The sequence below is a fragment of the Pezoporus flaviventris genome, unplaced genomic scaffold (assembly GCF_033815535.1).
Source record: "Pezoporus flaviventris isolate CSIRO_AGI_PZ_B2104156 unplaced genomic scaffold, CSIRO_AGI_Pfla_v1 ptg000002l, whole genome shotgun sequence".
Classification (NCBI taxonomy): domain Eukaryota; kingdom Metazoa; phylum Chordata; class Aves; order Psittaciformes; family Psittacidae; genus Pezoporus; species Pezoporus flaviventris.
In genome coordinates this window covers 86,502,936-86,525,489 of record NW_026892550.1, presented here as the reverse complement: position 1 = coordinate 86,525,489, position 22,554 = coordinate 86,502,936, and the positions used below count along the sequence as shown (strand labels likewise).

The 22,554-nt window shown below is 42.2% G+C and overlaps 1 protein-coding gene across 5 annotated transcripts in view; it reads left to right on the top strand.

The window, feature by feature from the left end:
* Nucleotides 1–22,554, top strand: part of DGKI (diacylglycerol kinase iota) — a 206,246-nt gene that overhangs the window by 23,888 nt on the left and 159,804 nt on the right. The window contains exon 1 of one of the 5 annotated variants that reach the window (XM_061444896.1): nucleotides 14,758–14,778. The exons of the other annotated variants lie outside the window; for them this stretch is intronic. The gene's annotated coding sequence lies outside the window, so the exon portion shown is untranslated. Of the gene's footprint in view, nucleotides 1–14,757; nucleotides 14,779–22,554 lie in introns of those variants that run through there. 5 annotated transcript variants of the gene reach the window in all.

Sequence of the window (22,554 nt, the reverse complement as noted above, 5' to 3'; positions counted from 1 at the left end):
GGGTTTGAGAGCAGCAAAATCAGTTACTTCAGAACCTCTCAAATTTATTTGTAACTCCTCACAATCAAGATGTTTTCCCCTGTGAATGCAGACAAATCACTGTGATTTGGAAGATAGGGTGATAATTTTGCAACAGCCACTGCACAGAGGGTATTAAATACAGAGTAATTTTGTGCAAGGGAGCCCCAATTATTAGTTCCTAAATTTCACTAGAGTCATAATATTGGGGGTTGCTCTCTTCATAAATGTTATTTAATTATTGACTTCCTTGTCTTCTCTTGCCTGCTCAGTTGAAAGATGAAGCCCTGCAAAAGATTTGACACTGCTCCTGACGGCACACTCACAGGCAGGGATTGAATATCACAAGCCCCCTCTGCCCGTTTTCTCAGCTATTAAGCCCTCATGCTGTGCGGTGGTGTTAACCCATCAGCTCACTAGTTCCCACTTTTCTTATTCTACCTCTTAGATTGCTTTGAGCAGGTTTTTATTCAAGCCTTTTACTGTCTCTGTCTCAGCCACATCCCCCCTTGGAAACAAAGACTGACTCAGTATTAAAGCCTATAGGACTAATTTATTCAGTTTTGTGCTCATATTGTGTCTGATTTCGTATCTGTTAGAGCAGACTGACTTGCGCTGATTCCTGCTGTTACTGGGTTGGACTCTATTGCCCAAGTGCCATTTTGAGGGATATTTTCTTGATTTAACATGTGTAGATGACTGCACAAGCAGCTGTAGCTGTGGTCCAAGACTCTGCACCGTACTCACATTCCTCTTGTATTTTTCAAGTTTCACTGAATTTTTATTTTTGACATTTAAGACAAGAGATGGCAGTGTAAAACCTGAAGTGATATTATGTTTTGTTTTAATTTCCTTGAATGCAACATTTCTCTAAAGTTACTTGCTTAGGTAAGTATATAAGCACTTGGTGTTTGCTGGGTTTTTAAAGTTGGGAAAGGTCTACTACCATCTAGCAGGAAATCAGATTTTATCTAACTGAATGTAATAGGGCAAAAGTTGTTTTGGATCTTTCTCATACTATTAAAAAAAATCAATCCCATTTCATGGTTATGACCCAAGAACCATAAATTTTGAGCCTTCTGATGGCATTAGCTGTAAATTTTATTTTTAAAATTTAATAGCTTGCAGTGAATATTTTACTAGATCCTTGCTCTGTATGGCTGCTTTTCCCCAGTGGTTCATAGTGTTATAAAGTAAGTGCATCTAGTGTTCTGATTTCCTGTTGTGGTACAAGATGAGGAAAATTTTGTTGTCTAGGTCTGTATGCTCTTCTTCAAGTATGCCTGGGACAGAAAACCTGTTTTCCTTCATCCCAGAAATTATGTGTATTGGAAATATTTATTTGACCTCTTCCTGTGAGCTAGGTTATGGCAGGGCTGCTGTTGGAAGTACTGGATGTTTCAGATGCAGTATGGTCCGGGCCAAGACCAGCAAGATGTGTTTTGGTGGTTTCGTTTTCTCCTTTGGCATCTACTTTGTGCTCCCCTTGGCTCTATGAGGAGCTGCAGTAGCTGGGGACTGATGGAGTGACACTTCCTCTAATGAAGGAAGTGAAAATTGATGAGTTTGTGTTTTGCTGGGGGAGGGATAGGAAAGGTATATTGTATGCTCCGCAGTATTAATTGCTCTGGGAGGTGATGTTTGTGGTTTTTGTCTGTCTGTCTCAGACGCTGGTCTACAGCTGAACTGAAGACAGGACTGAAGCAAGGGAATGGATGTGTCATCTCTGACTTTACACAGCGGTGATGATAGCAGTAGCTTTCTTGGAAATATCGCATACGGGGATGGGAGGTTGAAATGCTGCTAGAGACATCAAGTAGCCAATTTTAAAGCTGTTGTGTACTTAACCCTCCTGCCCCAAAACATACAACTCCTCCCCCTTCTCTGAATCCCAGATCTTCAGCTCTATTTCAGGACTTGATTGATCATAAACTTCCTGAAATAAGAGAGAAGGCTCAAGAAGGATGTTAAATTTGGATATTCAAAGATGTTAATTGCAATAGAACCAATTTCCTGATGAGAGCTCTTCTCCACAGAAAAGTCATCTCATCATTGTAGAAACACCACCATAATTAACAGGAGCTGAAACACTTATTGGCAGCTCATCACAGAGGCTTAGGTTAGCGTGTGTCCAGATGTTGGTACCTCCTTCTCTTGCATGAATATCATCTTCAGGCTCAAAGATGTCCTGGATTATTTGCTGCCTCTCTGCTACTGCTTGTTATCTTAACTGCTCTCTGAATAGTGAAAGTTTGATTCTTCTATCCAGTTATCAGAGCCAATAATTGTAATGACTAAGCACCTCTTTGAGCAAATAATCCAGCAGCTTTCCAGGGTTTGAAATAAGCAACCCAATAAAAAAAACCTGAAGAAGTGAAGAGGGTAACCTTTCTCCTGTGTCTTTTCTCATTAGCTCTGTTTCCCTCTGTGTTTTATGTGCAAAGCTGCACATTTGGACACGGAGAAAATAAAGCGCCTGCTTCTGGGTGAGGAACAAAATGAGTCCAACTCCTGTTATCCAGAAAGCAGACTAGCGCAGGGCAAATGAGAAACCCATTCGAGTGGAGAATGGGTTGCAGTACAATTAATAAAGGATCTTTCACCTGAGATGGACCACAGTTCAAATTCCTTCCTACATTTCCAGCAGGGTCACTCACGTGTGCACATCAAAAATTGGTTAGACCTAGAAGCCTTTGCTCAAGAAATACCTTAATGTTGGAGTAGAAGTGGCGCATGTCAAATACAGCTGTAAAGATCTGAGAAACCACAAACTAAATGTGTTTGCACAGAAAGTGAAGCCATTTGCCTCGCTCCAGGTTTTTCTAGGATTTTGCCAGTGGTTATTAAATGAAGCGTACAGAAGTATGCATCAGAAGTGAACTCTGTCTCTTAATCAGTACAAAAAAAATGTGACCTCAGATGATTTGAAGAGTGACTACATTGGGTACAAAGGATGCAGATTGTCTCTCTTAATCTGATATGTGCACTCCTCCTGCTTTAACCTTCTCCTCAATCATTTTTCCTACTCCCACCTGATGCTGTCAGGTTTAGAAGCCTGTCCCCTTTCCTATATGAATGACCCACAGCTCAGCAGGCCCCCTGCCTTCTCAGTCCCTTTCTGATCCAGGCAGACAATTCTCCCTACATGTATCCCTGAATGTCAGGAACATGTTCTCCGTTCCCATCCTTCTTCTGCATGCACATCCCACTCCTCCCCACCTGTTGCTGGTCATGGAAAAGCAGGAACAAAAGCAAGCGTGAGCATGTGTGCAGAGCTCTCTACAGCAGCAGAGATGTTAATCTGAGCAAATCCTCAGCTTTGGCAAAAGCCTATTTTCCCCTTCAGTGCCAATATTTCTATGCAGCTCATGGTTCTTCTACTGCCAGAATAGGCAATAGGACCTAAGGACTGGAAGAACTGTTTCCCTGTCTTGCCTCAGCCTCCGCTATGCCTAGAGTGATCACCCAAGTGCTACTGCCTGCAGAGCATCCATAGTCTGGTGGGAAATTAGAGTACTTGCTGGTCCTAAAACCTGATAAGAAACTTTTGTTGCCTGAAACCTCTTAAAGCAGGAGTAAATACCAGTACACAAATTCCTCTTCTTGCATGGAACAAAGCTCTGGCATGCTAAGCAGCCATAATATTCCAAAACCAGTCCAAATCACACCATGACTGTGGTCTGCACACAGCCTATAGGTCAGACCCAGACCTCCTATGTAGCACATGTGCTCAGCCGCAGCACTGTGGCCTCTTCACAACATGTGTCTGGTCATGGATGGTCTTCTGTATGTGACAAGCCTTGACTTTGCCGAAAGCTGTGCTGGGGAAAGGACCCCAACCTGTTTGTCCTGGTGTTTACAAGCATCAGCTCACAATGAGCTGCCTGGGAGAAGCCAGGAGTGTAAGTAAAGGTTGTGTTCATTTGGGAGGGTTTTGACTGGCTCTGTCATCCCAGGATGGGGGAGTGCAATAGCTGTAGGAGGAAAGTTGGATGAGAGGGGGTGGCTGGGGGAGGATTTTACGTATGTGCAGGAGTATGTGCCTTAATGCATTGAGTGTGTTGGAGGTGAGGAACTAGAAAAAGAGAAGTTATCTTAATAAGTCTGAGTCACTGAGGGAGTGGGGGTGGTGGCAGCTAAGTCTGAGCACAGCAGGGATTCATAAACTGAGGAGGACCCTGTGAAAATTTTGCATGTGCTGAGTTGTGGAAAGGAAAGCAATGAAACAGCTTTGCCAAGCTCTCATGAAGCCCTCAAGCTCTTTACAGTGCCCACCCATTTCATTCTGGTCCTTATCTCTTGAGTGTGTGAAAGTAGAGCTTGCAACTTTCTGAGTTTAATTTCAAATAAACAGCAAATGGTTAATGCTTACTGAATAAGTCTTGCACAGTTTTCCCCTCGGCCCTGGCCATCTCTTTCTAGTTCAGATACAAAGTCAGAGGAAGCTCAATTGTTTTAACTGAGTTTCTTTTTAAGGTTGTGCAGCTATGAATCTCTGAGGAAAAATGGAGGTGGGAGGCTCATGGGGATTGAAGCAGAAGAAATAACCCCACAATGTTTTACTGCGGATTTGTGCACTCTGTCAGTCTGGAATATACATTACTAAAAGGGGCTAGCAAAGCCACCTGGGATTGCTATGTGCACCTCTTCAAAAATGCAGCCCTCACGAAGAAATGGAAAAAGCAAAGTAGAAGAGAAAAGGAAACTTAGGTTGAATTTAAAAATTGCTTTCCTGAAGAACAGGGTCCATGTTTCTTAAGGAAAAGAGACTTCTGACAGAGGAAAGTTTAACGTAAAGTAAGAATTCGCAACATCTTCATCCAGAATATGAATGAAGCTTAGGTGAACTTTTACTTAATGTTATTTTATTCACTTGTCTCCTTTCTGTTTTTGGGCCTGACCCACACATGCATAAATATACCCAGAGAGGGCCGCTTGAGTGCTGTTTCCAACCTCTTGGGAGTGAGAAGTAGCAGGAATGTAAAGATGATCCAGATCATAAGACATTACAATTTGGCAAAATATGGACTAGTGCAGCTAAAGTCTGCACTAGTAAAGTTGGATATTTGAGTCTTCCCCTGATTTATGTCTGAACTCTGAACTTAAAGGGCTGCTAATTTAAGAAGGTATATCTCTCAAAAAGCAGGCAGATACCTAGCTGTAGTCTCGTTAAATAGAGATGTAAGAGCATCCATGCATGCTGGACAAGCAGGAGATCTACGTGCAAAACACAGCAATAGGGCAACTGATTGTAAATTACACTCTTAACAGCAGCTGCTTCTCTGGGTCTGACTTGCCAGAGCCGCTGAATCTTTCAGCTAAATGCAGGCCAGCCCAAGACTCAAATTAGCTAGAAACCAGCAGTCCAGCTGCTTTCAGAGTTGTGCCCTTATCCTCTGCAGGCAGGCTGAGCGTTGCAAACTCTTCCCTGAGAACAGTGATTCATATGCCAGTGAACAGATGCTGAAGATCCCTGGCTATGCCCAGATGACCCTGAAACTGATGTGTCTGCTATGCTGTGAGATTTTTTGGTTGTGGTGTGAATGAAGGACTGCGTAGTTATTATAGTTTCAGGTAAGTAGGATCCTGGTTTGCTAGACTGCTTCAGTGTTGCATGCAGTAGGGAATTCACCCTCTTGAGATTCCTTTTGTGCCTGTTCTTTCCCATCTTGACGCTATGAATTTTCCAGGTGTTTCTTCCATGTGAATGAATGAGATAGCAGCAGTATGTCTCTGGATGATATTTATCTCATTAGAAAGCGTTCTGAGGGGAAGAACAGCTGAAGAATTTCTGCATTTAGCATATGAATATGCCTGCTGAGATGGAAAGCATAGTTCTGTAGTGCATAGGCTATTGCACATGCACACAAAATCAGGCAGCTTTATTCCTTCACCCAGCATTCCTTGCCACTTCAGTTCCTTGCCTATCTTTCAAGCAAATACATGGGAAAAGAAGGAAAGGTGTCTCTGAGTGGGAGTTACCACCTTCTAAGTATTGGCTTAAGACCAGCTGAAACAAGGTTTGTTTGCGACCTACATAATTCTGGCCTAGATCTATGGTCCATAGAAGGGAAAAAAACTGCTTCATGTTAAGGAGCTCTAGGTCACTGCAGACACCTTGTCTTTTTGATGTTTCCTGTGTGTTTAGCTTTCTTTGCTTTCCATTTTCAGCTTTCAGCTCTGAAACATTTTTTTCAGGGTTGTCCCTTCACTAATGGCATTAAAATTGCACTGCTTAAGTGCAGTGAGATAGGACAACATGGGGACTGCAACATCAGTGGGAGGTCAGCGGGAGGTGTCATGGGAAGTGCTGGAAAGCTTTCATCTGAAATAATTGGGATTAGTATCTCTGCCATTGTAGCATTTGGTTCTCAAGCTGTGTTATCCTACCTGTTGCTCTCTGTCTTGGCTCTGCTTCCTCTGATATTTGCAGAAACAGAGAACACACAGGCCTAATGCACCCTTCTGCATCATGGTGGCTGCTTCTGCCAAATTCTGGATTTTGGATGTAAAAGCTCATAGGAGCTGTGGAGAAGGGGAGAAAAGGAGGGTTGTCAAACACATTTTCCTTTTTTTGAGCTCCCTTTATTGGTGAGGGAGGGTTGAAGGGAGGAGAGGGACTGAGCAGCCCATAAAGGAGAGTACTGATGCCAATTTATTTAAGAAGCAAAACAGATAAAGATTAGGGTTCCTATGGCAACTGGCTACAAGCAGAAGCACCTCAAAGATTTGGGGAGGAAGGGGAGAGATGATGAAATGGTTTAGCATAAGCCCCAACGTTCTGGATTAAAAAGACCATTTCCCAGCTGCAGCAGAATCATCAGCTCATTTGCTGAAGAATGGCATTTCTTTGTGACCAGCCCCAAAGGCAGAGCACAAATTCTCTGTGTCAGTTTAGATGTGCCTTAAAGTCACGAGGCACAGTATTTTACAGACAGCCCTGAGATATGTTCCCTCTCTGTGTGGTTTGAAGGAGAGGAGTGGAAGATGGCAGATGATGAGAGGGTGATGAAGGGACCACAGAAGCTGAGTGGCATGTGCAGAAGAGGCATTAGTTAAGGCTTGTGGATATGATGTCTAGTTGTCACCCCCTACTCTGGGAGGTCCTAGGAGCTTTGCTGCTTCTCCCTGATCTGAGGAAGTTTGGAGACCAGCTTTCTTCTCTGGTCTTCAGACCACCCCATCTCAAACTCAGAGAGGATAGGTGTATTTACAAACTTGCTCTTTCAGCAGAGAACCTAAAATCTCAGTTTGGTTTTGTTGGTGCGTTGGTGGGATGTGTTGGCTTGGGTTTTTTTGCCACAATGCTGAAGTAGCTCCAAGAGCCTTGATGCTTATGGGTGTTCTCTTCTTGATGCCAGCCTTCCTGCTGAGAACAACATCTCTCACCAGGTATTGTGTTTTTTCCATTTGGAGTTAAAATGCCAAAGCATGTAGTCATTTGATTCTAAGGGTGAGAGGAGGCCGAAAGAGGTTAAGTATAGCTTTTGTTGAGATCAGCACTGCATGGAAAATAACCATCTTTGTACAACCTCAAGACTCTGTATGGAAGGTCCTACTGAATGGCTCCCTGATCAGCTCCAGCCCTGGGAGACTGAGTGATTTCCTTAATTGGATTTTGTTTGTTGATCTCACTTTCTTGATTTTTTTTTTTTTTTTTAATAGCTCGTTATAATCATGCCCTTCTGTCTACTGGAAAAAAAAACATACCTCACACTGAGAAAGAATTGTATTTGTCCTTTGGCATCTGGTGGTTGGCATAGCTTCCATCAGAGCTCATGTTACTGCTGAGCAGTAGATACAGGGCAGCATTCCCTGTTCATCCTGGAGTATGCACACACAGATACACATCAGTTTGTGCTGGCAAGGGTGTGAGAGAGAGCCTGTCAGTCAACCTCTACTGAAGTCTGAAATTGGGCTGATATTGGTATTCGTGGAGTAAATAGCAGGTTGTGAGCTTGTCCCACCAGAAAGAGCCGTTTGAGTTGTGTGATACAATGTGTGTCTGTTTTCTGGAGCATTGGCCATCTAGGGTTAAACTATATGGCTCATCCCAGGTTAAGGGAGCACATGGGGGATGAGTGGCAGCAGAAGACTGCATGTAGCAGGACTGAGGAATGCGTAGAGTTTACAGATATGTAAATAGCACAAGGGGATGCAGGGGCTTTATTAGTGATCAGAAAAACTTATGTTTAAAATTTTGATAGATTAAAACTGTTAACAAGAGGACTTATCCTACTGCAGTTAAACATGGAGAGGGTGGATGGGGAATGACTGGGGAAAGGAAAAGGGTAGGAGATGAGAAATAGGCAGTAACATGGTGAAGGGAGCATTTGAGCCCAGAGAAGGCTAATACAAGTACCTGAATAGAATTCAGGAAAATGACATATAATGAGAAGTTTTGAAACTGGGTCGGGGGGAGAAAGGCACAATGTGTGCTGTGTGGGTAGGAACGAAATGGGGGAGTAGGAACTGAACAGGATAAAAGGGGAAGGGGAAATGGTTAGTGGAGAAAAAGAACTGAATAAGAAAGGGAGATATTTGTAAGGCAATGGGAAGGAGGAGGTTTTAATGGAGAGGGTGGAAGAAAGAAGGTAGGCAAAGAAACTAAGTGTAATGAGAATACTGAATTAGAGACGTGTGGGGAGAATACCAAAAGGTGGGAGCAGGGAATGGAGAAAATATCCTATTACCTGGGGAAAGCAAAGATTTATAGAGAGACATAATATTCCTTTTAAAGTCTGTGGGGAAAAGGAAGAGCTGAGGTTAATTGGAGAGCTGTGGACATCAAAAAAGATTGACAGGAAAAAAAGAATAGAGCTATAAAAAGAAAAAAAAGTGGGAAAATAAAAGGAAATGGAAGGGGTGGAGTGGGGAAGAAAATCCAAGGGTGACAGTGTGTTGCTGTGCAGACACTGTGCCATTAGAAGCTCCTCAGAGAGATATGTTCCCATGAGCTCCTGTATAAGCTTATCATTGTATTCCCTGTGAACCTGTAAAAACCCCCATCTCCATGAAAGTAAGCAGCTGGGACACAAATGCCTTTCCCAAAGGAAATGGAATCTCCACAGCTACAGGGTATGCCTGTCTTGACAAGCTAAGAAAAATGTCCTCCACACTGCCTCTGTCCGCACATTTGCTACACAAATTTAGGGTCAGGGCACACTTAAATTCAAGTTTCTAATGTGTTTCTGCTGTTCAGAGCATGCCCTTAGTGTAGCACGGGTAGTGGGTAGCATGCACGGTTTTGGGTAATTTGTACAAAGGCCTGACTTTAAAGACTTGAATTTGGTGGTAGCAGTTAATGCTCTCCTCAAAAAGCAGATGCGATCTGTATATCTGGAGTGGCTGACAGGCTGAAACATACAGTACATGACCCTATAATGCTCAAAACTTGTCCTGTGACTGACGTCCAAACTATCTTGGGAGGGAGCCCGTTGTCATTCTCTTGCTTGTCTTGGCTGCCCTGGGGCAGCCATGACAAGCTGTGGCAAGCATTGCTACAGGGAAATGCCCGTTAGCCCAAGCTGCCCAGCCAGTAATAGCAAAAACCAAGAGGGTGTATGGGATTATCTTGCAGAGATTTGTTCTTGCAGCAACAGTGATGTGCCTAGAAATGCCACCACTTTACACCAGACCTCAATGCATCTTGTGCTCTGAATGAATTCATGAGTGTAGTCTGCAACATATTATTTCTCCCTTGTTCTAGTCTGCCAGCAAAACAGTGTATTAAGGAAAGCTGTGACACCTACCCTAGGCACTCACTTGTGGCTAAACTATCAGAGAGGGAAGTGCCAAATACACGCTCTGATTTGTAAGCACTGAGAAGGAATTCTTCTAGAGGGGATTTCAGCCAGTCAACCCCTCTGCTTACCAGACCTTTTATAAATTTTCCATTTATAGCCTTTATCATCAAAGATTGAGTCAACAGAGTAAGTGGTGGACGGGGCGAGGCCTTGGGGCATCTTCAGCTGGAGCTGTTTGTATGGAGTTTAATACTGGTGTGACTATGTTTCTAAGCAAGGCTTCTGTTTCCTAGCCTTAGTTTCAGCCTACCTGATGTCTCACCTTGCCCCTTCTGACCTCTAGTCAGAAGATTTCCTTCTACAGTTGTCACCGTCAGGAGCAGGTTTTACAGCATCACTCCTCCAACTTTTACTAACCTTTTCGTTAGGAAATTACTTTTTTCCTTCATCTGGAAATATTCCATTCCAGTGCAGAGTATACAGAAGGAACTGGGATTCTGCATTAGTTAGTAGTAACTTCTGGATTTTCAGCACTGTTTGAAGTTAAATTAGGTGTTATATTAGAACTACATCTGAAATGCAGAATTTCAGTGGTGGGCTGAACATGAGTGGAAATCAATCACACCTTTGCCTAAGCTAGAGAAAAATGCCTGCTTGTGTGAGGTGTGCAGGCTTGTGTGCTTGTCAAAAACCTATTTAAAATTTTTTAAAAGATGGTGAAAAAAACAATGAAGATTAAAAAGGGAATAAAGTGTGGGAATAAAAGCTTGGATGGGATTGTGCTGGCCACTGGGTCCTGTCCTTATGGTCACAGGTAACCATATAACAATTTCACAGTCTGGATTTGGGGAGGAGGAGGAACACATTTTTGTGTATTGCAAATTGTAAGGAACACTTACATCCCTGTAGCAAGATTAAGCTCTTTAGCACAACTTTTGAAAGACTTCTATGCCACAAGGAGCCATCTGACATGTCAGACATTGCCACCCTCCTGGGTCCCTGCAAGAGTGGGAATCTGAAGGTGAAAATACCCAGATGATCTTGGGGAGATGCACAATACCATCTGTTAGACGGAAGGGTGGGAAAATCCCAATGGCTTCTGCTGGTGTGAGCTTGTGGGAAAGCCATTCCTGATCTTGTGATGGTGATTGCTTCAGTTGTGGTTGTATGAGCAAGACACTAGTCAAGAAGCTGAAGGTTTAATCGTGTGGTTAACAGCACCAGTGCTCTCCCCCCAGTATCTCAAATAGTGGTCTTTCACTGTAAGGAGGACAATCAGTATGGAAATTAAAAGAATGTAAAATGGGATTTCTACCCAATGACATCCATTAAATCTATTAAAGTAAGCCAAGATTTATAAAGGAGGTTAATTTGTTCTCTTACATAATCTCAAAATAAGAGCATAATCTATTGAGACTCCTAGCACTGATCCCTGCTAAACTGCCTCCCACTCTTTTGGTGGTGTTAACCACTTTGTGCAAGCGTAACAAAGACTGGGAAGGTTAGTTGTTCTCCACTTGATCCCTGGCTCTCTGCTACTGTAAAGTGAACCTGTATCCTTTCATCTCTAAATGGGTTTTACCTGTCCTCAGCTGGTATTGGTCCAGCTGCATGTAAAACCTCTAGTGTCTTACTTGTGAGTGCTGCTGGTTTGTGTTGAACCAGCACTCCTGTTTTGGGACATTCTCGTGTTTGTTTTGGACATTAAATATTTAAAGCTTCCATTTTGGTGTGTATTTTTTGGCTGGTAAGAGGAAAATCTGTTTGAATGCTTTTCTTCTATGCGTCCCCAGTTGTGTGCTTGCCCTGCAGCACCAGCTGGGTAAGCAGTTTTATAAAAGGGAGGGTTTTTTCTTTGGCTCCTGATGCAGCTTTTCTTTGTAGCTTCAAGCTACAAGTTTCTCAAGATGAAACCTCCACCTCACGCAGATCTCTGGAGCTTTCTAAAGAAAAACTCCTCCTCCCACTCCTCAGGCTCGTGTGGCTTTGTACCACTGTTCTCGTTGTGTGCCTAGTGCTTGTCACTGAGCTGCATGGAGACTTGGCTTAGATTCAATTTGTTTACCCCTTCCCTGTGGTCTAAGATGCTGCTCTTGTGTCATGACTGGGCACTGTGAGTGATGACAGCTCTGCCATGGTAAGCTGTGAGAGACACATGGTTTCTCTAGTGGAAGTGCCAGATTTTCTCCATCTCAATATTTGATTGAGAACTGGGACAAATAATTGATTATCTTCACATAGCTGTACTCCTGCAGTCCAAAATGGCTTTCAGACTGAGATTACCACCAAGAAAGAAAATAAGAAAGACCTGAATGCATGTGTGAGTTCATCACCTCTGAAAAGACTGGTACCTACTGTGAGGAAAACCGGTGCTGATCCTCAGCACGTGCTGGGGCAAATGCTTAGCTGCAGCTGCTTTCCTTAAGCAGGAGGAATTTTAAACTGCTGCTTGCCTTATTTGTACTGATGAAACTTATTTGGCTGTTGGTGAGTGAGACCTGGCAAATAGAAACAGGCTGCATTAGTGTTTGTAGTGGGAAGGCACTAAGAATTTCCAGAAATAAGCATTTTACATTGCGGGGGGGGGGGGGGATCAATCTGCAAAGTGCAACTGGACAGAATGACTAAGACAAAAATAGAAAAACATTTGCCCTAATTCAAGAACAAGTAATATCGGAGCTTACACTGTGTTAGGGCAGCTTTTTGTAAAAGGGAGACAAAATGTGCAGAGTGGCACATGCTTGTGCCTAACTTCCACAGACAGAGGTAGAAATGCTCCAAGGAAGCTAACAGCACTTCTCCCCCAATTAAAGGCAGCAAATACCATCTGGTTGTTGAGGGACAGATTGCTCTGAAAGTCAGGTTGTTCTTTGTATGCTCTGCAGACTGAATGGGGAGGGCTTGGGAGGTGAGCTGTGCGGTGGGGTGAGCCTGCCAGGTGAACCGTGCAAAGGTAATCTCTGTACTGCAGGACTGAAGGAGGCAGTGGGGAGGGTCACTAGCAAGAAGGCATAGTCAGAAGGCAGCTGCATAGTGGAGTAGCATATCTCCTCCAACCTTTGGTGATGGGCCAAGCAAGACAAAGGATTTTCCAGCTGGAAGCCTATCTCTGGTGTATGGGATCAAGGGCAGGTCAGGAGGTTGCCCCAGAAGTGTCCAGAACCAGCCAGTGATGAGGCTGGAGGTTTTGCTGCTGACTCAGTGCCTGAGGCAGCCTGTGCCTCCTTGCCAGCTGTGCAGAGGCAGCTGTGATTCCCCTGCACTCCTGACTGACAGCCTTTGCCCTCCAAGCTCCCGAGCATGAGCACTTATGCTTTGCAGAGATACCTTGGGGCTTAGAGCAATTGAATTTTGCTTTATTCTCTGTCTAGCTCCCACACACGCTGTGCTCAGCAAAGAGATCTTCTAGTAACCCTTTTCAGCCCTGCCAGCAAAGACCCCAGCACCAGCTAAATTTCTTGAGCCTCATGTTTGCCACTAAAAAAAAGGAAAAAGTAAAGGCTTTTAAACTGTGCCTTGCAAACTGTGGCAAAGGTTCCGTAGAGTGGGTATTTTTAGCATGTCATAAAAGCCCCACTTTTATTTTTATCCCTTCAACCTCTGCAAAATTAATTGAAAGTATTTTACCTTGTTCTCCTTTGCTTCCCTGACTTTCAGAAACTAGCTAACTTTAGGACCCAGGAGGGAAGGCATCATCAGATGTTGGCAAACGCTGGCCATGTTGTGTGTCTATTTATAGTAGGTGTGTGTCTAACCACCTTGTCGTTCTTTTCTTAGCATCAGCTGGACTAGCTCAGCTATCAATTATCCATGAAGCTAATGATAATACAAGGAAAGCTATGTAAAGCAGGTGCTCAGAGGAGAGAGAAAAAGGGGAGGTAGGTGTCAGGACAGTGAGAGGTGAGATTTTAGGAACTGAAAAAGATCTTTTTTCTCAGCCTGAAAACCCTTATTATCTGTAATAATTATTAACAACAGAGGTGCCTGCACAAAGTCATTGTACCTGCTTTCAGCTAGTACGTCCTTCCCAAATGTTATTTCCCTCATTTATTTTCATTGTGTTGACAATCAAAAGTAGTGGGGGTTTTCTCGGTTTTGTTTTTTTCCCTTTCCCCCTCCTTTGTTTTTAATAGACCTTAAGCTGCCTGTTCTCCTACCGCTCCCTGTCCGCGGTTCTGATATTTGGGTTGGTAATCACAGGTTCTAGTTTTCCTGTGGAAAAACTGAGCCTCTGGCATATCTCTCACTTGAAAGCCTGTGTTTCCTCTTTTGCCTCCATTTCAGAGAGTATTTTGTCTGTAAAGACCCTGGCTCTGTAAGCAGAAGGAAGCAAGCAAAGGGGCATCGTTCCACCCATTGCCAATGTTAAAACTGATTGTCAGCTATTGATCAGCCTTTGAGTTTTGGCTTTTTTGTTGGTTGTTTTTTTGTGAAATATGTTTTTCTTTTTTTTGGCTGGCTTGCATTTGCTGCTTTCCTCTCTAAGCACAGAGGAGCAGGACAGTGTGAACTCTGCTCTTGACAGCAGCTCACGTTCTGACACCATCTGCCACCTAATCCACTTCCCAGGAAGGGGCTGACGTCTGTGTGCATGTATGTGCACATATACCCTCCCCATGTAGCCATACATCATCTCAGCAGACTCATCCTGACCAGCTCGCAAGTGCCATTTCTCTTGCAAGAATTGGCCTTTGATACTTTTTCTTTCCTTCCTCCTGCTTTAGATTTCCCTGATCCAGTTTGACATACTGTGGTGGGAGGCAGGGGAAGGAGCTTAGGAGTTGAAACTGGAGAAGATTTCCTCAAAAATTAAACACCTCTCTTTTTTCCTACCTAGCCTGGCTCTCTGAGGTGCTGGACTTCCAGCTTTGTTTTTATATATATATATTCAATTTTTAATTTTTTCTTTTCTTTTCCTACAAGTTATGAGTGTGGGATGCATGGATTTCTTTTGCAAAAGCAGCAGGAACCAGAACAGGTGTAAATTGTCCATGCCAGGCTCCTTGGATAGCTGGTAAGTGGGCTTTTGCAGGAACTGTTGAATTTTAAGCTTTTCAGTAACATAATGCTGGTCTTGTTTGACTGCCAGCTTCAAGCACTTAATGTGTTTCAAGCTTTATAGATCTCCTTCTTCTAAAAATACATGAGGAATGACAGTTATCATCACAAATGATGCTGTGTTGTATCTGCTGATGTTTTTAGATGCTCGGTATTCAACACAGTTCACTGATTGTACTGGATCATGTTTGCTCATGGCATTCGGTTCTGTGCACAAGCAGTGCTGCGGAAAATGGCTGGAGAATTGAGAGGGGAATTGAAGAGGGGAAGGAAGGAGGAATTGGATGGAATGGGAGGAAGGAGGGATGGGATGGTATGCATTCAGAAATGCCAGTTGTTTTGGTGGTAGTCATCAGTTACACCATTTCCCTGGGCTCTGGTAATGAATGTTTGAATAAGCTTCTGGAAATCAGTAGCTCTCTACTGTTGGGTGGCTCTCATACCTGAGTGTTGTAATTTCTTCCTCTTGGGTGCCCATGCATAACCCTTTCTTTCCCCTTTGAAAGGGTCTCCATCGCAGAAAATTGTTTTGTTTTTCCCTGGCTGAGGAGGAAGGAATAGTACTCTCTTCAAAAGGTAATGGAGTCTTTGGAAAGACATCCCTTCCTCTGCCAAACAAGGGGCCAGGGGTTCAGCTCACCTGCAAATCCAACAGAGTTCTGCCATGCAATGCAGAAGGTTTGATTCAGGGCTTCCTGATGGATCTGGAAAGACTGCTGCTGTCTGCAGGGGGCTTTAAATCAGGCTTAGCTACAGCCCTCATTGGTTCCTGTGAAGTTCTTCTTGTCTTTGTGGCTGGATTTTTTCCCCCTCCATCTGCCTTTGTAGACTTTCTCCCTCGTTTCCCAGGTACACACTCATGGCAGGAAGTTATTTTCCTGTGTGATCTTCACAACAATTTCTGCATCATTTTGAGCATGGACCAGGGGAATCCTGCTGTTCGGTTGCACTTCATCAATCACTCTTAAAACAAATCAAAAAAAGTTTCATAATGAATAATGCTCATTAATTAGGAAAAAAAAAGGAACTTCATCCTATTAATTGGAGATAGATTTCTAGACTTAAACTATTTAATCAGCAAGCTCTGCTAAGTGTGTTTTATTCTTGTAACAGAAAAATTACTTTCTGACTCTTTGAGATTACTTGCGGAGGTATTCAAAGAGAGGTTTATATTCATACCATATTGACATGTATTGATGAATCTTGAAAACTTCTTCCCTTTTTCCACTGCAGAAAATTGCTTTCATTTGTCACTTCTAAAGGAGGCAGGGGAATAATTCTCTACCCTCAGCTAGCAATTTAAAACTGATCTGTTGAAGATGGAACATTTCAGACAATTGATTAAAGAACTTTTCTTCCAACCCTGGTTTTAGCTCTTGTGTAGGATTGCATCCCGTTTGCAACAAGACACTTACAGTTCAACTGCTACTTTGTTCTGGAGAGCCTGTTTTCAAAAATAATCTGAAGCTTGTAACTGTCTTGTTGCTGTGATGCTGTAGTTTCGTGTAAAGGATGTCGTTCTTCACATCTTACACTTGTCCATGTAGGGAAAATAGCAGTGTGCACATGGAGGAACTGGACTTGTGAAGTTACATTTTTTGTTTGAGCACTCAGTCATTTTTCAGTGAAATATGCATCTACAAGGCAATAGAAAAAAAAGTAGTAAGTGTTATGTGTGTGAGAATTATGCCTCATTTTGAATTCATAGTATTTAGGAAGTTGTCCCTTTTCCTTAGCACGTTTGTTTTCCAATTAAAAAAATTCTTCTAATGACTACTAATGAATACTGATGTGTTGGTCATCTAAGTTAAAAACAAACTTTCACTGCTGAAACATCTCTATGGAATTAGAACCCTCTCTTCAGTACCGGAAAGTTTGTGATTTGTTGTTTTCCAGTCTAATCTCTCTGCCTCTGTGTATCCACTATTCTATCTCAGCATGGGGACTCTCTCTCATAAGCATAGACCTTTGCCAACATTCCCTTGAGATGTTGACAGACCTACGTGGGGAGGGATGTGGAATTCCCTTGAGCATAGATATTCCCTTTGTGTCTCTAGTCAAGTAGCAAAGCGCCCAGGAGGAAAGCTGGTTCTCATGGGAGATGTAGACTGATCTTGCAGGCAAAAAGCTTGGAAAATTCCAAATAAACTCCTGGAAAAGCATGAATTCTTGAACCAAATTGAGACATTTTGGGGTTCAATTTCCAAGAAGATTGCATGGATGTAAGCAGTGCAATATTGTCTGAATGCATGCTTTTGGAAGCCTCTTTGGTCACATTGTTCTAATCAGGCTTATCCAGCACTACTGATAAGCTGAAACCCTAAGAAAAAAAACAAAAGCTCAAGCAAACAAAAAGAGAACTGAGAATCCCTTTCCCTTTGAAATAATATTGGGAGCAATTGTAAACCTTGGAGAAAAGGGGGAACAAGGGATGCTGAGCATGTTCCCAGGTCTGACAGTTTGGAAAAATTCTGGCTTTGTTACCAGTATCACCTGTTTAAATGGCTTTAATTATGATATTCCCTGTGGAGAAAAATGCTCTGCTGTGTTTACTGGCTGTATTAGTGAAAAATTATGTAGTTTCTGAATGTGCATAAAATTTAAAATTGGGTATATTACTGTGTTCTAAAAAATATTGCCCACATTGAGACTGCAAAGCTAATTTGCTCAGGTTGAGCGCACAGTCATTTTTGAAAATGTCCCTTTCAAGCCAGTGTATTTGCTGAACTTCTTACTTCAAATTAACTTTTAAAATGTAAGTGATACGAAGTGATATTTTCACTCCCCCTGTTTTAGAAATGGTGGATACAACATATGTCGGTTTCCTCATCTGTAAAATGCATACATATGTTAATGATGGCCAACATTTCATAAGTTGCTTTTAGGCTGAATATCTTTAAAAGCTTTAGTCTCGTCTCATTAAAGGGAAAATAACAGGTCAAATTAACTGCAATTAGAAGGCATTTTTTCCACTTGGTCCATAACTGAAAATCTAGTTTGCCATAGCTCCATAGAGGTGATGGTAGTAATTGCTTTACACTGGAAACTCTTGAACTCTTGTGTCAGTTCTTGATTGTCCAAAAGCTAGATTCATGCTGGTTTTGTTGTGTAGCTATTTATCTTTTTTTCTTTTTGGTTTTGTTTTGATTTTCAATGAAAGGAAGAAGTGAAGAAACTACGTCTGATGGGAACCTTTAATTTATGAGAATAGCTTAACTCTATTTTCATATTACAAGATTTTCAGCCAGCAACAGTTTGTAGTCAGATGCAGGCTGGCAAACTCTGCGTTTGTCGTAATCTGGATGCAAACTTCAGTTTCCCAATACAATAAATTTAAAATCCTGTTAACCTCATATGGAAATATTTGTGGCAAGCAAATTTGAGAGTCTTACATCAGGAACAAAACATTACTCTGTATTACTTACTCTTAATACTCTGGGGGTTTGATCTGCAAGTGCCTGTTTTATATAAAGCAACTTGAGAACCTGAGAGGTGGCTGATCACCTAGACCGGATGATACTTGTTTCGGGTTACTGCAGGGAATCAAGTATGAAATAGCAGAGGTACTGATGAGGACATGTGATATATCCTGAAAAATCAGCAGCTGTTAGTGACAATTTACAAAGCACCAGTGTGGGACCTACCTCCAAACTGGAACAGCAAGGTCCCGGAAATCAGGAGATGGGCAAGCTGCTTTGTTGCTACATGAGGACTGAATGACTGGAGGGTGATAGCTGGCATGATGTAAGTCTAGGGTCAAATAACCACTTTGTTTGAAATGAGGAATCTTACACCTGTTAGACTTCGTAAGAATGAAGTTGAACACATGTGGGATTGTATATGAACACAGAATAATGACTGTGTGATGCAGCAGACGTGACTGAAGACCTTTCTTTGAGTAAGTTACATCTCAGGACTTGGAGTGCACATCATGCAATGGTGACAATAAGAATTAGAAAGTGAATGTAACTTCTGCCAGCTCTTATCTCTGTCCTGCCAATGGAATGCTCATTTCAGGTAGCTGGTTCTTAAGTTTATGTCTGTTTTGATCTGAAGCAGTCTCTACATTTTATATCTCACCCTGGAGGTGGATGAACACAGCTCATCAGGGTATCCTTATTCTTTGATTTCTGGGAGATCTGTATGCAGCGGGCTGCTTCATCAAATATTCCTGACACTCAAATAGTCTCTAAAAACCCCAATGCAACCAAATCCTTTAAGATGAACACAGTCAAGGCATGTTTTCTTAAAACTCCAGATGGGTATTTGCTTCCGAGCCGAATGCTGCAAGCACACAAAAGCGCATACATACAGAGTGCTGTGGCTTTGTTTAAAGGAGGCTGGGGAGCTCTGCACCTAACTCTTAGATGCCACCTCAACCCCATTCTCTTAGCACTGATCTTAAATGGCAATCCAACTGGCGTTTGAACAATGGGAGATGAAGAACTCTGGACTTTAGATCCTAAGCATCCGCTTCCTTTTATTTTTTTTTGGGGGGGGGGAGTAGGGGGCTGTGATCCCTTTACATTATGATATCAATGCACTGAGGTAAAGCTGAATGTAGGAATTTGTATCCATTTGTCATCCTGTGTGCTGGAAAAGCAGAGCATTTCATAGACCTGTCAGCAGGGCGGTTTTTATTTGCAGTAAATTCACATTTGAAAAAAGGGAGAGGAGAAATGGTAGAGACGGTAAAGGACAAAAGTCTCCAAGCAGATTTCGGTGCACCAGGGACTATGTATCATGGTGACGTTCTCTAAATGTCAAGCAATGCATGCTGGCAAAAATGGTCTAAATTCACATATAGTGATGTGCTCTGGAGCTGTGGAGTTCTCCAAGGAATAAAAGTCACTGTTGATATTTCAGTGAGAATATTCAAACAGTGTTACTATAATTGTGGAAAAAAAGGGAAAAAAGACAGGAGAAGGGATTTCTGGGGAACACAAAGGAAGTAAAGCAGAAATGTAAGTGGCTATCTAGGTTCACCCAGTTCTTGTGCAATTTCTGAGGGATCAGCCTCTCCTGTAATAATCTTATTGTACTTCAAAATAGTCGATGAAAGAGCACACTTTCACTATAATTAATCAAATGCAGCACTGAGGTGGGAAACCTTTGGTTAACTCCTACTCTTGCCTTGCCTGCACTGATCTTCAATAAAACTCACCAGGTGTTTCCATATTTACTGAAATTCCCTTAACTCAAGGTTTCCCTCAGCTTCAGGGTAGAAAATGTTGGTCTAATCATTCTGAATTGTGAATGAATCACTGGAGTGCTTTGACTGGAGAAGAACTCCTAGGAGGAGCGCAGTGCTGTACTGCCAGAGGTCTTTATTTGTTATGCTGATTTAAAGAAAGCATCTGAAACGGTTTATTTTGTTACTTCTCTGCTCTCTTTTCTGGTGAATATGTATGTAATTGTGAAGAACTGAGAGCAGTGCATGTGGCCTTGTATTTGAGGGGGAAACTGCCATCTTAAATGAGGTTTGAAAAGATTCTTTTAAGATTGGAGATGGTGCTCTTAGCAAAAACATTAGAGGTATGGGGACATGGAAAGAATATAGAGGTTGCTATGTTTAATCCTTTAGAATTCTAGGTTGGGTTTTATGCCCCTTTACAGGAGAGAAATAGCCAGCTATCTGGATATTTTTGAAACGCTGTTATACAGGGGCAGAGCAGATGATGAATGGCTCATTTTCTCCCTCTGAGTGTAAGATCTGAGATTTTACTTACAACAGGAATGTGCCTCTAATTGCTGCATTCAGCAGGTGGTGTCAAAATGAGTGTGGCTAGTACAAATCAATACTAAAAACACTCAGCAGATGGCAAAAATTTCTGCCCAAAGGGAAGATATGTGTGATATGGGTGCAACGTTGCCTTCACCTGAGATGAGGCTGAAAACTAACACCCATGGGCCAGGTGAGCTGAGATAAATTAAGGCAGGAAGGAGAGCAATGTGAGAAACTGTGGAAGCTCCTGTTATTCAAACAGTGGGTCTGATGTCTCAGTTGACTTTCCTTATCACTCCTGATGATGATGGTGGAGGATCTCATCTGCTTCAAAGCGAAGTAGACAGGGACCTTCTTGCATAGCTACTTTACCTAATATGAGCTCTGCAGGATGTTTTAGGTGAGAAAATCAGCATGTAAAATTGTTAGCATAGTGGAATTATTTAAGAGTTGGGGGTTTTATCTCCTTGGGTCTTCATATAGATCCCCCTGTGCCAGCAGACCTTGTGTTGGGATGTGACTTCCATGAAAGATGTGCCTAAAATTAGTCACAGAACAAAACTGATTCTTTGCTATTTAGTGCTTAGAAGTTCACTGACATTAGGGGTCAGTTCATATTTTGGTGAACTTGTAAATAAATGGCTATTTCCTGTATACTGAAGACAGAGTATTATCTGAACAAAGTAGGACCTTGAGCAGTTAAGGATTACATTCTATGGGGAAATACAAAACTGCTGTCATTATAGAGTCAATAAATCCTTGACTTGATCTATACTGATGTTTTTCCAGGTTGCATCCTTTTCTGCCATTCCCAATGTGAGAAGGAAATGCTTTTCTGAAAATGTTTCTGCTGATATCAATGTTGGTGTTCCTAAACATAGAACAAATCCATATGTTCTGGGATTTAGTTATAGCTCAGCGCTTCTTGGTCCTGGTCGGCATGAGTCTCAGTTCTTTTATAAATTATTGGGCATGCTTTTGGACCTCTTTCTCAGTTTTATTTCAGCCCTGCAGAGGGGAAGGTTTAAAATATAGTTAACCATGGTACTTCCTGTTCCACGAGGTGTACTCAGGTTATAGCTGTTTTATTTAGCACAGTGTGGGGTTTTCATTGTTGTAGTCATGTCCTATTTACTGTTACCAGAAAAAGTTTCTTGCCTCTGCTGTTTGCATTAGAAGAACTGTGCTGGCAACAGTTTTTGCCTTTCATCCTTAAGAGAAGGACTTCTTCCTTTTTATATAACTATTTTTCATTACTGTTTAAATATATTTCAATGGTAACCAAATTTCAGTCTTTATTGTCCATTCTATGATCAAAATCATTGAGACAGAAGATCTATAGTTGTATTCTTCCTCTCAGATTTGGGACACTGATGGTTTTAAGGAAAGAAGGTAAGAAAGGCCTCAGAAGTGCACTTTAATTCAGATATGCATGTGAATTTGAATAGATTTACAATGCTTCTCTTAAAACAATGCAGAACTGAAGTCTACGGGACTTGAAATTGAAAGAAGTCTGAGACAACAAATGGAGCTATTGGGCTGTATAAGAAATGATTGTCTGCACAGCCCGGTGAACTGAGGGGGATTGGAGGAATAAAAAAATAGGTGCAGCTGACTTCCCAGGCTTTTTTCTTCATTGTACGTGCTTCTCATGAAGCCTTGCTAGTGGGCTACAATAATTTAAGTCTCTTTGTTGGATCCTCCAGTTTCATACTGTAGAGGCTGGGAGCACCTTCACTTCTCATTTGTGCAGCTATTCCCAGTTTTCTGTGGACCCCTGAGACATGCTGGCCTTGCTGGTGAAGTGGTGCAGAGCAGTTACTGTCACACTTAAGTGGTAGCTGAAAGGCAGCATAAATGTCTCTCCAGTCTGGTGGAAGCACCTATTGAGGCACAATTTGATTGCATTTAATCTGCAAATATTTAAATCTATTTAATCTAAATACACTCAGAGAAAACCTTGAGTAATGCCTGCTACCTCTCTGTTTTATACAGTATTTGAGCTTT